Source organism: Perognathus longimembris, chromosome 20 (genome assembly GCF_023159225.1).
Source record: "Perognathus longimembris pacificus isolate PPM17 chromosome 20, ASM2315922v1, whole genome shotgun sequence".
Taxonomy (NCBI): Eukaryota; Metazoa; Chordata; class Mammalia; order Rodentia; family Heteromyidae; genus Perognathus; species Perognathus longimembris.
The window spans coordinates 43437289-43452630 of record NC_063180.1 but is presented as its reverse complement, the minus strand read 5'-3'; the positions used below and the strand labels follow the sequence as shown (position 1 = coordinate 43452630).

At 42.9% G+C, this 15342-nt stretch overlaps 1 protein-coding gene across 9 annotated transcripts in view; it reads left to right on the top strand.

The window, feature by feature from the left end:
• Positions 1 to 15342, top strand: part of Myo9a (myosin IXA) — a 143175-nt gene that overhangs the window by 22449 nt on the left and 105384 nt on the right. For 6 of the 9 annotated variants that reach the window (XM_048329425.1, XM_048329424.1, XM_048329426.1 and 3 more), the window contains exon 1: positions 216 to 343. The exons of 1 other annotated variant lie outside the window; for it this stretch is intronic. The gene's annotated coding sequence lies outside the window, so the exon portion shown is untranslated. Of the gene's footprint in view, positions 1 to 215; positions 344 to 9457; positions 9607 to 10017; positions 10452 to 15342 lie in introns of those variants that run through there. 2 more of the 9 variants (XM_048329421.1, XM_048329420.1) reach the window with 2 other exon arrangements.

Here is a 15342-nt window from a genome sequence, read left to right as displayed (position 1 = left end):
GGCGGAGGCACTCGAGGCACCGGGACCCGCGGCGGCGCCGCCGGCGAGGCGGCGGTCCAGCGCGCGCGTTCGGGCCGGGCATGAGCCCGCCCGGGTCGGGCGGGGCCTGCCTGACAGGGCGCGGAGTGCGCGTCAGCCGCTCTCGGGGACCCTAAGGCGGCCGGGCCCACCCTCGCGGAGCCGCCCGACGCCTCCTTCCCCGCCTTCCCCCCTCCGCTCCCCCCCCCCCCGAAGCCTCCCGCGGACTCGGCCTCCGTCGCCGCCTGCAGCCGGACTCCGGAGCTGAGGGTGGGAGGCGGCTTCCTCCGGAGCGGACGCGGTGGCTCCCGCGGCGCAGCCCGAGGTAAGACCCGCCCCAGCGGCCCGTGGGCCCGGCCGGCCCCGGTCCACGCCGCAGCCTCGCTCCCCGGCTCCCGCGCGGGCCTGCCCCGCCCCGCCCCGCCGGGGACACCCCGCGAGCGCGTCTGCCTCGGCCCGGAGCCGCCCGGGCGCCCCCCACCCCGGAGACCCCACCCCGGCGTCGCCATTGGCCAGACACGGGCCTGTGCGGCGGTTGGGTCGCGGTCTCCCCCCCCCCCCCGCCGCCGCCCGCGCACCCCGCCGGCTCCCCCGCCGCTGCCGTTAGGTCTGGCCACGGCCGTGGACCGCCGCGGCCGCCCCCCTGGTCTCCAGTGATCACCGTCCGGAGGCTCCCCGAGACCCGCGCTGCCCCGGCGCCGCCGCCCGGGAGCCGCCACATCTTCCCCACCGACGCCTGGGATCGGGGGTGGGGGTGGGGGTCCGCCCCTGAAATGCCCACCGCGGACGAAGGGCTCTCCTTTGCCCCTTGTAGCCTCTCTGGCAGATCTCAAGCACACTTTGGCGCCCCCCCTCCCTCCCTCCCTCCCCTCTCTGTCTCTTCTGGCAGGAATTTTTGGTGGGGATATGTGGTCAGTCTGGTGTGTTACCCCCGTGGGGCTTAAGGGGACCTCCCAAGAAATCCCCTCCCATGTTTGGAGCATCTGAGCTGGGTGTTATTTTTTTTTTTTTTTTGGGAAAAAAAGAGGCCGGCCGGGAAGAGCGTGGAAGCACAGGGAGTGTGTGTGTGTGTGTGCACACACGCATGTGTGTGAATGTGAGATCATTGTAAGATCACACAGCCTCTCCTGTTCATCATCTTGTCTCTTGGGTGGGACCAGTAATACGAGTGCAAGTCTTGACACTTTAGGGGCTTCTATAAGCATCAGATCGCAATAGTGAATGTCACCGTGTAGTGCCATCTACTTCACGGCCTTAGGGATTTTTAGCGATATTTTGCGCTAGTTTGAAGTATGCTAAGGGACTTGATTTTGAATTTTCTGTCTTTGAACGTGTAAGAAAAACGTGATTTGTAGTTCCTCTTATCACCCAACACATCAGTGCCCTTTTAAGTTTCTACTTTGGCGCTGCTTCTCCAAGAGGCAGGTAAAAGAATTTACACCGTGTTTATTACCTACAGATTTCTCAATAGTTGAAAAATGTTGAAGAAAATGTGTAATGAAGTTGTACCTCTGAGATGTCAAGAAAGATGTCATGTTGCAACCTAGGACAGGGCACATTTTTAACCTTGATGTAGGGGTGAAAGGTAAAAAGGTCTTTGTTACCAGTAACTTTTTTTTAACGTGTGTGTGTGTATGGTGTGTAACACAGGAGGTAGAAAATCATTTTGAAATTATAGGTATTAAGTAGACAAAGTATAAAAGTCAAAAGGTTCAGAAGAGTAATGTAGTACAAGTCTCTTCATCCTCCAGCACCCACTTTCTCTCTGTAGAGTAAGCACTATTTCTCCTGAATCATCCTTGGGATGTTCGCAGCCTAGGCTTGCACTAAGACACATATACCACATACAGGTGGTCACATGCTGTACAGTGCATATAGCTTGTTTTTTTTCACTTAATTCTGAATCATAGAAATCATTTAGTAATAATATATATGGGACTGCATCATTTATTGGCTGGATAATTCCATTTCGACAGACCTGAGGTTATTTTCAGCCTGGCTTTAACAAATAGTACCACATGTTTTAACTATATAAGCTGTTCTATGTATATTTAAATATACTTTATAATTTGAAAAATTCCTAATGTTTCTTTTGCAATGAAGCCCTTCTCACCCCCCCCCCCCAAATGAATCTTTTTTTGTTGGTTGTGGGGCTTGAACTTGGGGCCTGGGCAGCCATCCCTGAATTCTTTTGCTCAAGGCTAGACTCTGCCACTTTGAGCCATAGCTTCACTTCCTACATTTTTCACTGAGCTTCTGAACTTCAATGCTGTGAGTAGTTTCCATGATAACTATAAAAGTTATTAGATAAATCATCGAAGGATTTGAGGTAAGGCCTGCAAAGATAAGGTATTTTTAAAAGCTTCTGGCTGTAGCAAATAGGTAGACAAAAAAGATTTGAAACAGGAATGGTCAAGGTGGTCCAGTTGAATGATGGTAACTTGGGTGTTGGTAGTTGACAGGACGTGGCTATTTGAACTTGAGGAGAGGTGCATAGAGTACAAAACAGGTTTCTAGCTGTGCCTTTTACTGAGCTGGGAAGGCATATGAAAGAGTGAAGTTTTGTTTTTATTTTGTCATGAAAACAAGATAAAGGGGTTCTGTTTGTGACAGGTTGAGTTTGGGTGACTAGTTCCTTCAGGTGTAACTGGCCAGAAGGCAGCCAGATTTATGGCTCAAACTTGTAGTATCAGGTAAAGTTGTTATAAATTTTGTAGGTGAAAATGTATAGATCAGAATGGAACCATGATCCCCCTGCCCTCTGCCTCTTGAGTAGCTAGCATTACAGGTGTGAGCAATCTCATCCAGCCAGTTTTTGTTTTCTTCCTTTTTTTGAGTTAAGAGTGCTGGTCCTGTTTGCTGCTAGTACTGGTCTTGAACTCCTGTACTCAGTTGATCCTTCTGCCTCAGTCATTGGAGTAGTGGGACTGCTAGGCCCAGGTGACCTTAGGTGTTCTTAAAGAAGGATAACTTTAGGAGGAATTACTAATATAAACTCCATCTTTCTTAATCATTTGGCTAATATTAGTAGTATGTTTGTTAAAATTTTAGTATCTGAAGAGAAGGCTGTAACCCCTAGCTACTCCGGAGGTAGAGATTGGGAGGATTGTGGTCCAAGGCTAGCCTGGCCAAAAAGTTTGTATCACCTTATATCAACCAATAGCGGAGCACAGTGGCACACACCTGTCCTTTCCAGCTATTTGGGAGGCTGAGATAGGGATATGGATCTTGGTTTCAGGCCAGCCAGGGCAAAGAAGTTCGTTAAACTCCATCTAAGTAGAAAAAGCCAAGTGTGGTGTGCATGTCATTCCAGCTGCAGCAGGAAGCATAAAGAGGAGGATTGTGTTTCAGTCTGGCCCAGGCATATCTCAAAAATAACCAGAGTTGCCGGACATCAGTGGCTCACACCTGTAATCCTAGCTACTCAGGAGACTGAGATTTGAGGATTGTGATTAGAAACCAGCCTGGGCTGGAAAGTCTGTGAGACTTAACTAAAACTGCCAAAAGAAGCCAGAAGTGCAGTTGTAGCTCAAGTGGTAGATCATAAAAGCTCGGGGACAGCACCCAGGCCCAGGCCCAGGCCCAGAGTTCAGAGTTCAAGACTGGCAGAAAACTCCTCTACACCCCCCCCCCCAAAAAAAAAAAAAAACCCACACCAAAACAAAAAACCTAGAGCACCTAGGGCTGGAGCCATGTCTCAAGTGGTACAGTGCTTCAAAGCCCTTTGGGTAATGTTCCCCCCTCCCCCCCAAAAATTGCAAAGAAGTACAGAAGGTTTCCCTTCTGTTTCCCAAGGATAATAAAGGCTTTGATTTGAGTGATTTTTAGTTATATTAACAAAGACTTTCAGACTTTTTTTGGTGGGGCCTGTCTTGAGACTTGAGTTCAAAGCCTGAGTACTGTCCCTGAGCCTCTTGGTGCTCAAAGTAGTGCTCTACCACTTGAGCCACAGCACTTCTGGCTTTTTCTGAGTAGTTTATTGGAGATAAAGAGTCTCATGGAGTTTACTGCCCAGGTTGGCTTTGAAGGGAGATGAGTCTCATGGAATTTCCTGCCCAGGCTGGCTTCAAACTGTGATCCTCAGATCTCAGCCTCCTGAGTAGCTAGGATTACAGTGAGCTACCAGAGCCCTGCTACTTTCAGACATCTTTAAAACAGTGTCAGTGTATTGGTTCATAAGTGTAGAGCTAATGTCTGGAATGCTTGTCCTCTGCTCTCTACACTTATGCAAATCACTGCCTAATGGACATCTCCTTTGGTTTCACATTTTATAACCACTTGAATAAAAAAATATACAAAACCAAAACCCTTCTCTGCCTCTCTTTCCCCCAAAATAGTTGAGGAAGGGCAGACTAACTAGAAAACATTTTTCTTTATCTTGTCTTGATGTCTTTTTCTTGTCTTGATTAATAGCATCACTGCCCTCATGAAGAGCCTTAGGAACCTGTGTGCTACATACAGCATTACCAATGTTGACTTTGTTGCTAAGTTGCTCACCTTCATTCTCGTTAGTTCAGATCATTCCTTATTTTTATTGCTTCAGCTTTTTAACTCGATATCTATTGGGATTGTGTAATGTTTTCCAAGTGGTCTTCTTGCTGTCCGTGTTGTGCTTCTTGTTTTGTCATACTCTTTCATTCTTTGCACTGCTGCCAAAACAAGTGTTCTAAAATGGTCTTTTAGTTAGTCCCTTTCCATTGTAAGGAAGAGACTCAGGTTACCTTAAATAATGGAGTGCTTTTGAAAGGAAACATGAACATTGGAACCTAGGAAAAGCTAAACAAGTTGATTTCAAGAAGAGCCTAATAAAGTTGATGGGAGAAGGCAGATTTAATTTTATTTATTTTGGTGCTAGAGAGTAAACACAGAGCCTTGTGCATACTAGGCAAACATTCAACCATTGAGCTACATTCAACCCTAGATTTCACTTCAGTTTCAGTGCTTCCCCGCAGGCCCCCCCCCCCCCCCCCCCCCCCGCTTTGGTGCTGGTACTGGGGCTTGAAACTCTAGTTTTCACTTGCGTTTCTCACTCATGGCTGGTGCTCTACCACTTCAGCCATGCTTCCACTACAGGTTTTTTAGTTAATTGAGATTAGAGTCTTGGGTTTGTCTGGGCAGGCTTTGAACCTTGATCCTTAGCTGTCAGCCTCTTAAGTAGCTAGGATTATAGATGAGAGCCACTAGTGCCTGGCTATTTCTATCTCTCAATTATCTTTATGTAGTTATACAAAGGAGTTGCCGTTTAACAAGGCAGTTTATGAATACAATATATTTTGATCAGTATCACCCCTTTCAATATTCTTATATCTCCCCACCCCCGTCCCTCACTCTTCTTAATTTTGTAGGATATACATTTCATTTTTAACTGCATTCTTCCCCTCTTCATTTGTCTACCTCTTTCACCTCTTTCCCCTTGACCTCACCCTCTTTTTTTTATTGTCAAGATGATGTACCGAAAGGTTATAGGCCTTACCGTCTTAAAAACTAGTTTATATTAGTTATACAGAGTTCAGTGCTCTATTGTTTATTTTCAGATGCTTTTTATTTTTGGCTTATTCTTTCTTTTTTTTTTTTTTTTTTTTTTGCCAGTCCTGGGCCTTGGACTCAGGGCCTGAGCACTGTCCCTGGCTTCTTCCTGCTCAAGGCTAGCACTCTGCCACTTGAGCCACAGCGCCGCTTCTGGCCGTTTTCTGTATATGTGGTGCTGGGGAATCGAACCTAGGGCCTCGTGTATCCGAGGCAGGCACTCTTGCCACTAGGCCATATCCCCAGCCCTTATTCTTTCTTTTTGATGCTTAGTTTGGAGATAAAAGTTGCATGGACTTTCCTGTCTAGGCTGGCTTTGAACCAGGATCTTCAGGTCTCAGCCTCCTGAATATCTAGGATTACAGATGTGAGCCACCAGTACCCAGCTTGCCTTCCATTTTTCCCTTGTCTCAAAGCTTCCATTCTTAATTTTTGTTACCTATAAAGGTGTGTCACTCTCATGTTGCCCTCTTGCCATCTGACTGCTGCCTTCAAATATCAGCTCCTGATCTAACATCTTTTTAAAATACTCTAGTTTGAGTTCCCAAGAAACAGCTCCTATTCCATCATACACCTCCCCTCCCCTACTGCTAGCAAGCTTGTGTGATTAAGGTATATGGCCATTCCAGGCCATTCAGCAGTACATATAAATATGGATGTGTAGGGTAGGATCCTATGGCAAAACACATGGAGCAGTATGCAGGTTAACTTCCCACAATGTGGTTGTGAGCATGGCAGGCACTGGGAAGGGCTGTGGATAGTACAAATTCAATTGTCCTTCCCATCGTCAGTGCTTTCTCATTGCTTTGAGGGTAAAGTTTAAACGGTAGCATGGCATTTGTATGAGGTCACTCATGCTCTGACTCTTCTTTAGCTTTTCTTCCATAGATTCTTCCATGTACTTTCACTGAGTTTCATTACTCTCAGATTTAAAGTTCTTCCTTTGTTTGCTTGGCTAGTTCCTATCGGCCTTTAGGATCACTTGAGGTGTATCTTCTTCGGGAAGCTGTCCTTTAACCCCTTCTGAATTAGGTTGCACACCACTCCTGTGTGCTCCTGTAGCACACAGTACTTATTTCTGTTGTTGCTCTCTGGTGAAATGCTGTATTTGTCTAGGCTTTAACTCCTTTGGTGAAAGAAGCCATATCAGTGCTTTACAGCAAGACAGGGTTTTAGGTTGGTTTTTCAAATGCAAGCTTTTTATAAATTAAAAAATGTTCCACAGCTTGCCATGAGGCTGTGTCCCGACAAATCAATTGTAATCTGAAAGTACATGTAATAGAGCTAACCTGTTGAACATCAAAATTGGTCATTTAGCCCTGTGACTGTGGGGCTGAGTGGGGGCTGCCACTTGTTATCTCTGCTCATTTTGTTGTTGTTGGTTGTGGGGCTTGAACTCAGGGCATGAGCACTGTCCCTGAGCTTTATTGCTCAAGCCTAGTATTCTACCATTTTGAGTCACAGCTCCACTTTTGGGTTTCTGGTGGTTAATTGGAAATAAAGTCTCATGGACTTTCCTTCCCTGTTTGGCTTTTAACTTCTGTCCTCAGATCTCAGCCTCCTAAGTAGCTAGAATTACAGGCATGAGCCACCAGTGCTCGGCTTCTGCTCAGTATTGTTAGACAGTTATGCTGTACTTCACTAACCTGGGAGAAGACCTGAAGTACTGTGTTTACTGAATGCATATTTGCCTTTGTACCATCTGAAATTCAAACATTGTGGTTGGTTGAGGCAGGAGGTTCAGGCATTTGAGATTAGCTCAGACTATTTAGTGAAATCCTGGCTCAAAAAAAGAAAAAAAAAGTCAAAAGTAGAGGGGGTGCGGTTTAAGTGATAAAGTGCCTGCCTAGTAAGTGCAAACTCTTGAGTTCAAACTCTGTACTGAAAAATCCTAAGTTGAACAATTTGAGTTTGGTGGCCATCTATTTACGAAGAGCATGCAGATACTGTTGTGTAGCTCAGTGAATTTTTATTAAGTGTATATACACTAATATAGCTATGCCCATATCAGACTACTTTATTGTCCTGTCCTAGTCATATCCAGTTCATAAAGGATGAAATTTTAAATGGGATAACTTTTCTTGGGGGGAGAATAACTCTTAACATGTATTTTGAATGTATCTTTAAACATACAAGCGGGATGGGTATTAGAATTTTCACCCTGTGGAAAGAACATATATATATATATAACTTATAAAAACAATTTTAGCATATTTTATGCAACACACAAGGTCAAATTCAATTATGCTAATATTTTAATACTGTGGCATCTTTGTATTTAGGAAGCTTTTCTTTATGAGCTTAGTGTCATTTTACAGTGGTTTAAGGGAAAATGATATAGTATATTTGCTGAGAGTGACCTTTTAATACCTTTTATTTTTCAATGGTGAAGATGCTTAGGATAGGTATAGTGAACATGTAAAGCGTTTTCCAAATAGTTTTTGGCCTCTGGGTTTTAATGTGAGCTATATTGCCAGCATATTTTGGTAATGGGGTCATTCATTGGACAACTGGAGGGTAATTTTCATGTTCTGTCAAGAGAGGACTGGTTGTTCTATGGTATAGCTAGCTGGCTTGCTAAAAATTGGTTCTTTTTCTCAGCTAGTAGTAATTAAGATTTTTCTTTTTCTCAAGGTTCATTGAATATGAAGGTTTTTTTTCTTTTCTTCCAGTCTTGTGGCTTGAACTTAGGGCCTGAGCACTGTCCCTGGCTTCTTTTTGTGCAAGGCTAGCACTCTACCACTTGAGCTATAGCACCACCTCTGGCCTTTTCTATATACGTGGTGCTGAAGAATGGAACCCAGGGCTTCATGTATATGAGGCAAGCACTCTACCATAAGGCCGTATTCTCACCCCTGACGGTATTCTTATAACCATACCTTCCAGAAAAGTTGGGCATTTCTGTCAGTTACTCTTAAATCATTTACCATTATGTTCAATGATGTGGAAATACTACGAACTTTTAAACTTGGATTTCCAAAGGAACTAGTCTAATCACTTAAGAGCTGTTCTTTATGGGAAATTTGCTCACTATTTCAGAGTTTTAGGCTTTCTCTCTCATATTGGCAGTAGTATTTCTCTCACAATATTGTTGTTAAACATTTTTTTCTTGTCTCTCTCCCACCTTCCGTTTCTTTTGCTTTCTTACTATATTATTCAGGCAAATACTGAACTTTAGGGCTCAGGTGATCCTCCTGTCTTGGCCTCCTGAGTAGCGGGACTAACAGGTATATCCTACCATGCCTGGCTAGAGTTAAACATTTATGTATAACACCAAGCACATAGTAGGTACTTAACAAGTCTTCTTCTTTTCCTTTCTCTCATCTGTGTTTAAATATGAGATGAAGAATTTCACTGTATGGCTTTTAGAATAAATGGATAATCAGAGTTTTGTATCACAGTGTGATCATGCTTTTCAAGTTGAAAAACTTCAAAGAAATGCTTTTCTTGGTATCTTTGAGAGCTTGTTTGGAGGTTCTAGCAGGGGAGCGCAGCTACTCGTATAATACTCTTGACCAAAGACCGGTCCTCCTCTATGGGGATGGTCGTCCTCTTCACCCTGGCTCGCAGCTTCGGGAGGGACGCCCATGGAGTGGTGAGGGAGGAAGGGGACACCCTCCTAGCCAGCCAGATCAGCCGAATCAACCCTGGCGATCAGTGGGGTGACAGATGTCACAGCCAGATCGCCCTCACATCCTTCTTGGTATCTTTGTATGTAAGATTAATGGATATTAGACTACATTTTGGTTCAGTCTGAGTTATCAAAATAAGATGTGTTCTGTTTGCCAATGACAAACATTCTTTAATCATTGACAGATTTAATACTATTGCTGTTTGTAGTGTGTTAAATATTTGTTTGAAATCTGTTTACTTTTATTGATCAATTGATAGTGGGTTGAGTAATCTTTTTTTTTTTGACAAGGGTCTTGCCTTGTGTACCAGACTTGTTCTCTTGGTTTAGCTTCTTGAGGTTTGAGGTTCCAGATATATTCCATCACTGCATCTTTTTTTTGGCAGTCCTGGAGTTTAAACCCAGGGCTTTGTGCTTCACTTGCTAGGCAGGTACTCTGTCATTTGAGCAAGGCCCACCAGCTTTTTTTTACTCTAGTTACTTAATTTTAATTTAAAAAAAAAAACCCTTAGTTGTATTTGAGGGCTTCAATCCAACAAATTGGTTAGTTAGTACAATGCATTTTGCTCGGGTTATTTTTGAGATAGGGTCTCAATTTTTCCTGGGGTTGACCTGGCTTGTGGGCCACCCATTTATAATCTGGCACACCTGTTTATGCCATAGCTGGGTTGACAGGCATACACTACCATGTATGGCAAGCTACTGGTTGAGATGGATGAAGTTTCAGACTTTTAGCTTAGACTGGTCTCAAACTGCAATCTCAAGCATCTAGGATTACAAGTATGATCCACTGGTGCCCGGCTGGACCTTTTTTTTTTTTTTTTTTTGCAAGGGAGACAGTTCTTTGGAGAGTATGTGTGCTGTGTAGATAGGTGTTTACAAATGATTTTTTTTTTTTTTTTGGTTGGGGCTTGAACTCAGGGCCTTGGGGACTTTTTCACTCAAGGCTGGTGCTTGTTTTGCAGAACTTTTTGAAATTGTTGAAAATATCATGACAAGGTCATACAAAATACTTTGGCATGTATCTCCTAAGAGGGAGAAAAAAATCTATCTTTCCATATCACTAGTGTACCATTATACCTAAGAAATATAATACCCCAGTAAATGTAATACTGAGAGTTTATTTGAAATTTCTCAATTGTTCACTAAATAATTTTTTTCAAATCCAAATTCGATGAGGTATTTATACACTAATTTGAATATTGCTTTTAAAGGAGAACAGTTCCTTTGCACATTCTCCTTCCCTAAGATACAGAAGTTTCTTCGAAGAGAACAGATAACTTGAAGAATGGCCTGTTTCCTAGAGTTATCTGATTGTTCCTTTATGCTATTGTATAACTTGTTCTTCTGGTCTCTATATCCTGTAAAAAGGGTGCTATTTCTGAGCCTTTCCACTCAACGCTGGCATTCTATCACTTGTGCCATACTTCCACTTCTGTTTTTTCTGGTGGTTCATTAGAGATAAGAGTCTCATGGACTTTCCTGCTTAGGCTAGCTTTGAACCTTGATCCTCACCTCTCAGGCTCCTTCCTGAGTAGCTAAGATTACAGAAATGAGCTACTGGAACCTGGCTAGAAATCTTTATTTTTGCAATGATTGTTACCAATCACTGTCAGATCCATTATTGGGATTTGAACCTAGGTCTTCTGGTGATAGATCAGGCTCTTTATTACTTTTGCTATGCCTCCAGCCTGAGGGTTTTATTTAGAAACCCGTATGTAGATGCCAGGTATGCACTTTGTTGTAGAGTGTTATTTCTTGTAGGAAGAAAAAAAATAAAGGATGATGTCATAGTGACAATTATAATTCAGTGTTTATCTGCTAAATGAAGTCATCCTGATGAATATTCTGAATTGTGACCTCATTTTGGGGGGTAGGGTGGGGAAGTTGAACTTGGAGTCACCCTTGCCCAGTTTGCTTTGCTTAGCTAGCCCTTTACCACTTGAGCAGTGCCTCCAATTTTTGTTTTTTTGCTGGTTATTTTGGAGATGGAATCTTATTCTGGGTGGCCTCAAATGTCAGTCTCTTGAATCTCAGCCTCCTACGTAGTATTACAGATGTGAGCCACCAGTGGTGGCAGGCTGTACTTATTGATATGAGTACTGTGTTCCAAGTCACTTGGAAAGATTTATTTATTATCAGTTGTGAGGCTTGAACTCATGGACTGAGTGCTGTCTTTGAGCATTTTTGCTCAAGGCTAGCTATCTACCACTTTAAGCCACAGAGGCAGGAATGTCATGGACTTTCCTGTTCAGGCTAGTTTCTAACAGTGATTCTCTGGTTTTAGCCTCCTGAGTAGCCAGGATTACAGGCATGAGTTACTGGAACCTGGCTAGAAATCTTTATTTTTACAATGACTGTTACCAATCACTGTCAGATCCCTCTATTTTTCATGTTGGGGTTTGGTTCCATTTTTTTAAAGTTAAAGTTTGATTGAATATATAAAATCATGCAAAAGGAGAAACCAAATAAAATTAAACTTAGAAATCTTTTCATCTTTTTTAATCGTTTTTTTCTCTAATGATAACCTTTTTGTAAGTTTCTGATTAATGCAATATATTTTCATTTATGATATATATGCCTATTCTTTAATCATACAGTTAAACTGTTTGTACTGTTTGTACTTTTTCATGAAAATTCAGTGCTAGTCTAGAGGGCACTTCATATTGGTACATAAAGATCCTTCTTAATTTTTATGGGAATACCATATATTTATTCAACAAATTGATTCTGATGCATATTTGTGTTTTGTTTTCCCTGCCTGTCCCAGGGCTTGCATTCAGGACCTGGGTGCTGTCCCTTAGCTTTTTTACACAAGGCTGGTGCTCTACCAGTTGATTTATACTGGCTTTGAACTGCAATCCTCAGATCTCAGCCTCCTGAATAGCTAAGATTACAGGCTATTGAGCTATTGGCATGTGGCTTTATAATACATGTCTTTTTGGTGTCTGTGCATATATGTATATATAAATATATATGGAAATGTGTATACGTATGCCTGTATTTGTGTCTTTAAAAATATATACATCTGTTTGTGTCTATATATACACACGTATATAAGATGGGATTTTAGCCTCCTGAGTAGCTAGGATTATGGCATGAGCCACTGGTGCCTGGCATATATATATATTAAAAAAAATGGTACCAGTCATCTTTTTGATATTACCATAGTTTTGTCTTTTCTCAAATGTTATATAAGTATAATCATGCAATATGTAGGCTTTTCAGATTTTTTTTTCACTTAGCAGTATATATTTAAAGTTCTTCTGAGTCTTTTTGTAGCTCAATACCTAATTTCTCTTGATACTAATTTCATTGATACTACTTTTTCAAGGATGTACAACTTTTTGCAATTATGAGTAAAGTTGCTATAAGAAAACTTGAGGAAGTTTTTGTTTGAACTTGTTTTTAGCTCATTTGGATAAATACCAGGGAGTATGCTAGCAGGGCTGTATCTTAAAAGTATGTTTTGTAAGAGGTTGCCATACTTCTAAAATAGTGTGCTAGCTCATATTCACACCTGCAGTGAATGAATTCCTGTTGTTCCACATTCTGACCAGTATTTAGTGTTGTCATTGTTTTGGGCTTTTGCCATTCTGATATGTGCTTTTGTCTCATTGTTGTTTTAATTTCCTAGTGATGTGTGATTTTTCTTTGAGTATCTCCTCATTTGTTTTTTTTTGTGAGGTATCTTTTTTGGTGGGATGTCTGCAGGTATTTTTTCCTGTCTTGCCTATTTCAATTATTGTTTAGTTTTAAGAGTTCTTTGTATGTCATGAGTCGGTCTGTTATATATGTGTTTTGGAAAGATTTTTTTTTCCTCTTTGTTGCTTGTTTTTTTTATTCTCTTTACAGTAGAAGAAGGTAAAGTAGAAAATTTTGGTTGCAATGAAGACTAAACAATACCACTCATTGTTTGTGTTTTTGGTGTTATATCTCAAGCATCACCACCTAATCTTGGGTTACCTAGATTTTTCCCCCTATACTTGTTACCTTTTAGAAATTATATGAACGTCAAGAACTTTGCTGCTTAGGCTGACTTCAAACTGCCATCTTCAGATCTCAGCTTCCTGAGTAGCTGGGATTATAGTTATGAGCCATAGTGCTTGGCGCAGGATTACTTTTCCTTATTGGGGTCTTTTATGCTTCCCTATGAATTGCAGATTTTTCTAATGTGAAGAATGATATTGAGACCTTGAATATTGCACTGGATCTGTAAATTGCCTTTGACAATATGGCAATTTTTTATTATATTAATTCTGCTAGTCCACGAGCATGGGAGATCTTGTATTTATTTATTTATTTTTACCAGTCCTGGGGCTTGAACTCAAGGCCTGAGCACTGTCCCTGGCTTCTTTTTGCTCAAGGCTAGCACTCTACCACTTGAGCCACAGCGTCACTTCTGGCCTTTTCTATATATGTGGTGCTAAGGAATTGAACCCAGAGCTTCATGTATATGAGGCAAGCACTCTTGCCACTAGGCCATATTCCCAGTCCCCCATTTTTTATTTTGCCAGTTCTGGGATGTGGACCTCAGGGCTTAAGCACTGTCCCTGGCTTCTTTTTGTTCAAGGCTAGCACTCTGCCATTTGAGCCACAGCGCCACTTATTTCATTCCTGACTTTAGGGGAAGTGTTTTTCCCTGTTTAATGCAACAATGTTTGTCATAGATTGCTTTTATTACGTTCAGCTGCATTCCTTCTAGTCTTTTTTTTTTTTTTTTGTCCTGGGGCTCCACAGTGCCACTTCTGGCCATTTTCTGTATATGTGGTGCTGGGGAATTGAACCCAGGGCTTCATGTATACGAGGCAAGCACTTTTTGCCACTAGGCCATATCCCCAGCCCCCCATTCTAGTCTTAATTTATCTTTTTTCCTTCCCTCCCTCCCTCCCTCCCTCCCTCCCTCCCTCCCTCCCTCCCTCCCTCCCTCCCTTCCTCCCTCCCTCCCTCCCTGTCCCGTGCCCTGCCCCCCCACCTCTTATCCTGGGGCTTGAACTCAGGGACTGGGCTCTTTCCCTGAGCCTCTCTGTGTTCAAGGCTAGTACTTGTACTCTATGACTTAGACACAGCACAGCATCACTTCTGACTTTTTCTGAGTTGTTCATTGGAGGTAAGAATTTCAGGGACCTGCCTGGGCTGGATTTTCTTTTTCTTTCTTCTTGTATGTATGTATGTATGTATTACCAGTCCTGGGGCTTGGACTCAGAGCCTGAGCCACTGATCCTGGCTTCTTTTTGCTCAAGGTTAGCACCCTACCTCTTGAGCTACAGTGCTACTTCTGGCTTTTTCTGTTTATGTGGTGCTGAGGAATCGAACCCAGGGCTTTCTGCATGCTAGGCAAGCACTAAGCCACATTCCCAGCAGCCCCCCCCCTGTGGGGGGGGCTTGCCTTTGACCTGTGGCCCTCAACTATTTAGAAGGCTGAGATCTGAGGATTGTGGTTAAAGCTAAACTGAGCAAGAGAGTCTGAGAGATTCTTTTTTTTTTTTTTTTTGGCCAGTCCTGGGCCTTGGACTCAGGGCCTGAGCACTGTCCCTGGCTTCTTCCCGCTCAAGGCTAGCACTCTGCCTCTTGAGCCACAGCGCCGCTTCTGGCCGTTTTCTGTATATGTGGTGCTGGGGAATCGAACCTAGGGCCTCGTGTATCCGAGGCAGGCACTCTTGCCACTAGGCTATATCCCCAGCTTCTTATCTCTAGTTAACCAACAGAAGAACTGTAAGTGGCACTGAGGCTGAGGTTGTAGAATGCCAGCCTTGAGCACAATAGCTCAGTGCTCAGGCCCTAAGTTCTAAGGTCCAGTACCAGCATCATAGTCTATGTTGACTATGTGTGTGGGTCTATTTCTGAGATATCTTTTCTGTTCCATGGCTTATTTGGATTTTTCTAGTACTAGCTGTCTTTATTATGTAACTTTATAGTAAGTTTGATGTTCTGTAGTATCCTACCTTGTTTTTATTCTTCATATTGTGTTAGCTATTTTGGATTTTTTAAAAGACCATCCATATAAACTTTTTTTTTTTTTGGCCAGTCCTGGGCCTTGGACTCAGGGCCTGAGCACTGTCCCTGGCTTCTTCCCGCTCAAGGGAAGCACTCAAGGGCGCCACAGCGCCCCTTCTGGCCGTTTTCCATATATGTGGTGCTGGGGAATCGAACCAAGAGCTTCATGT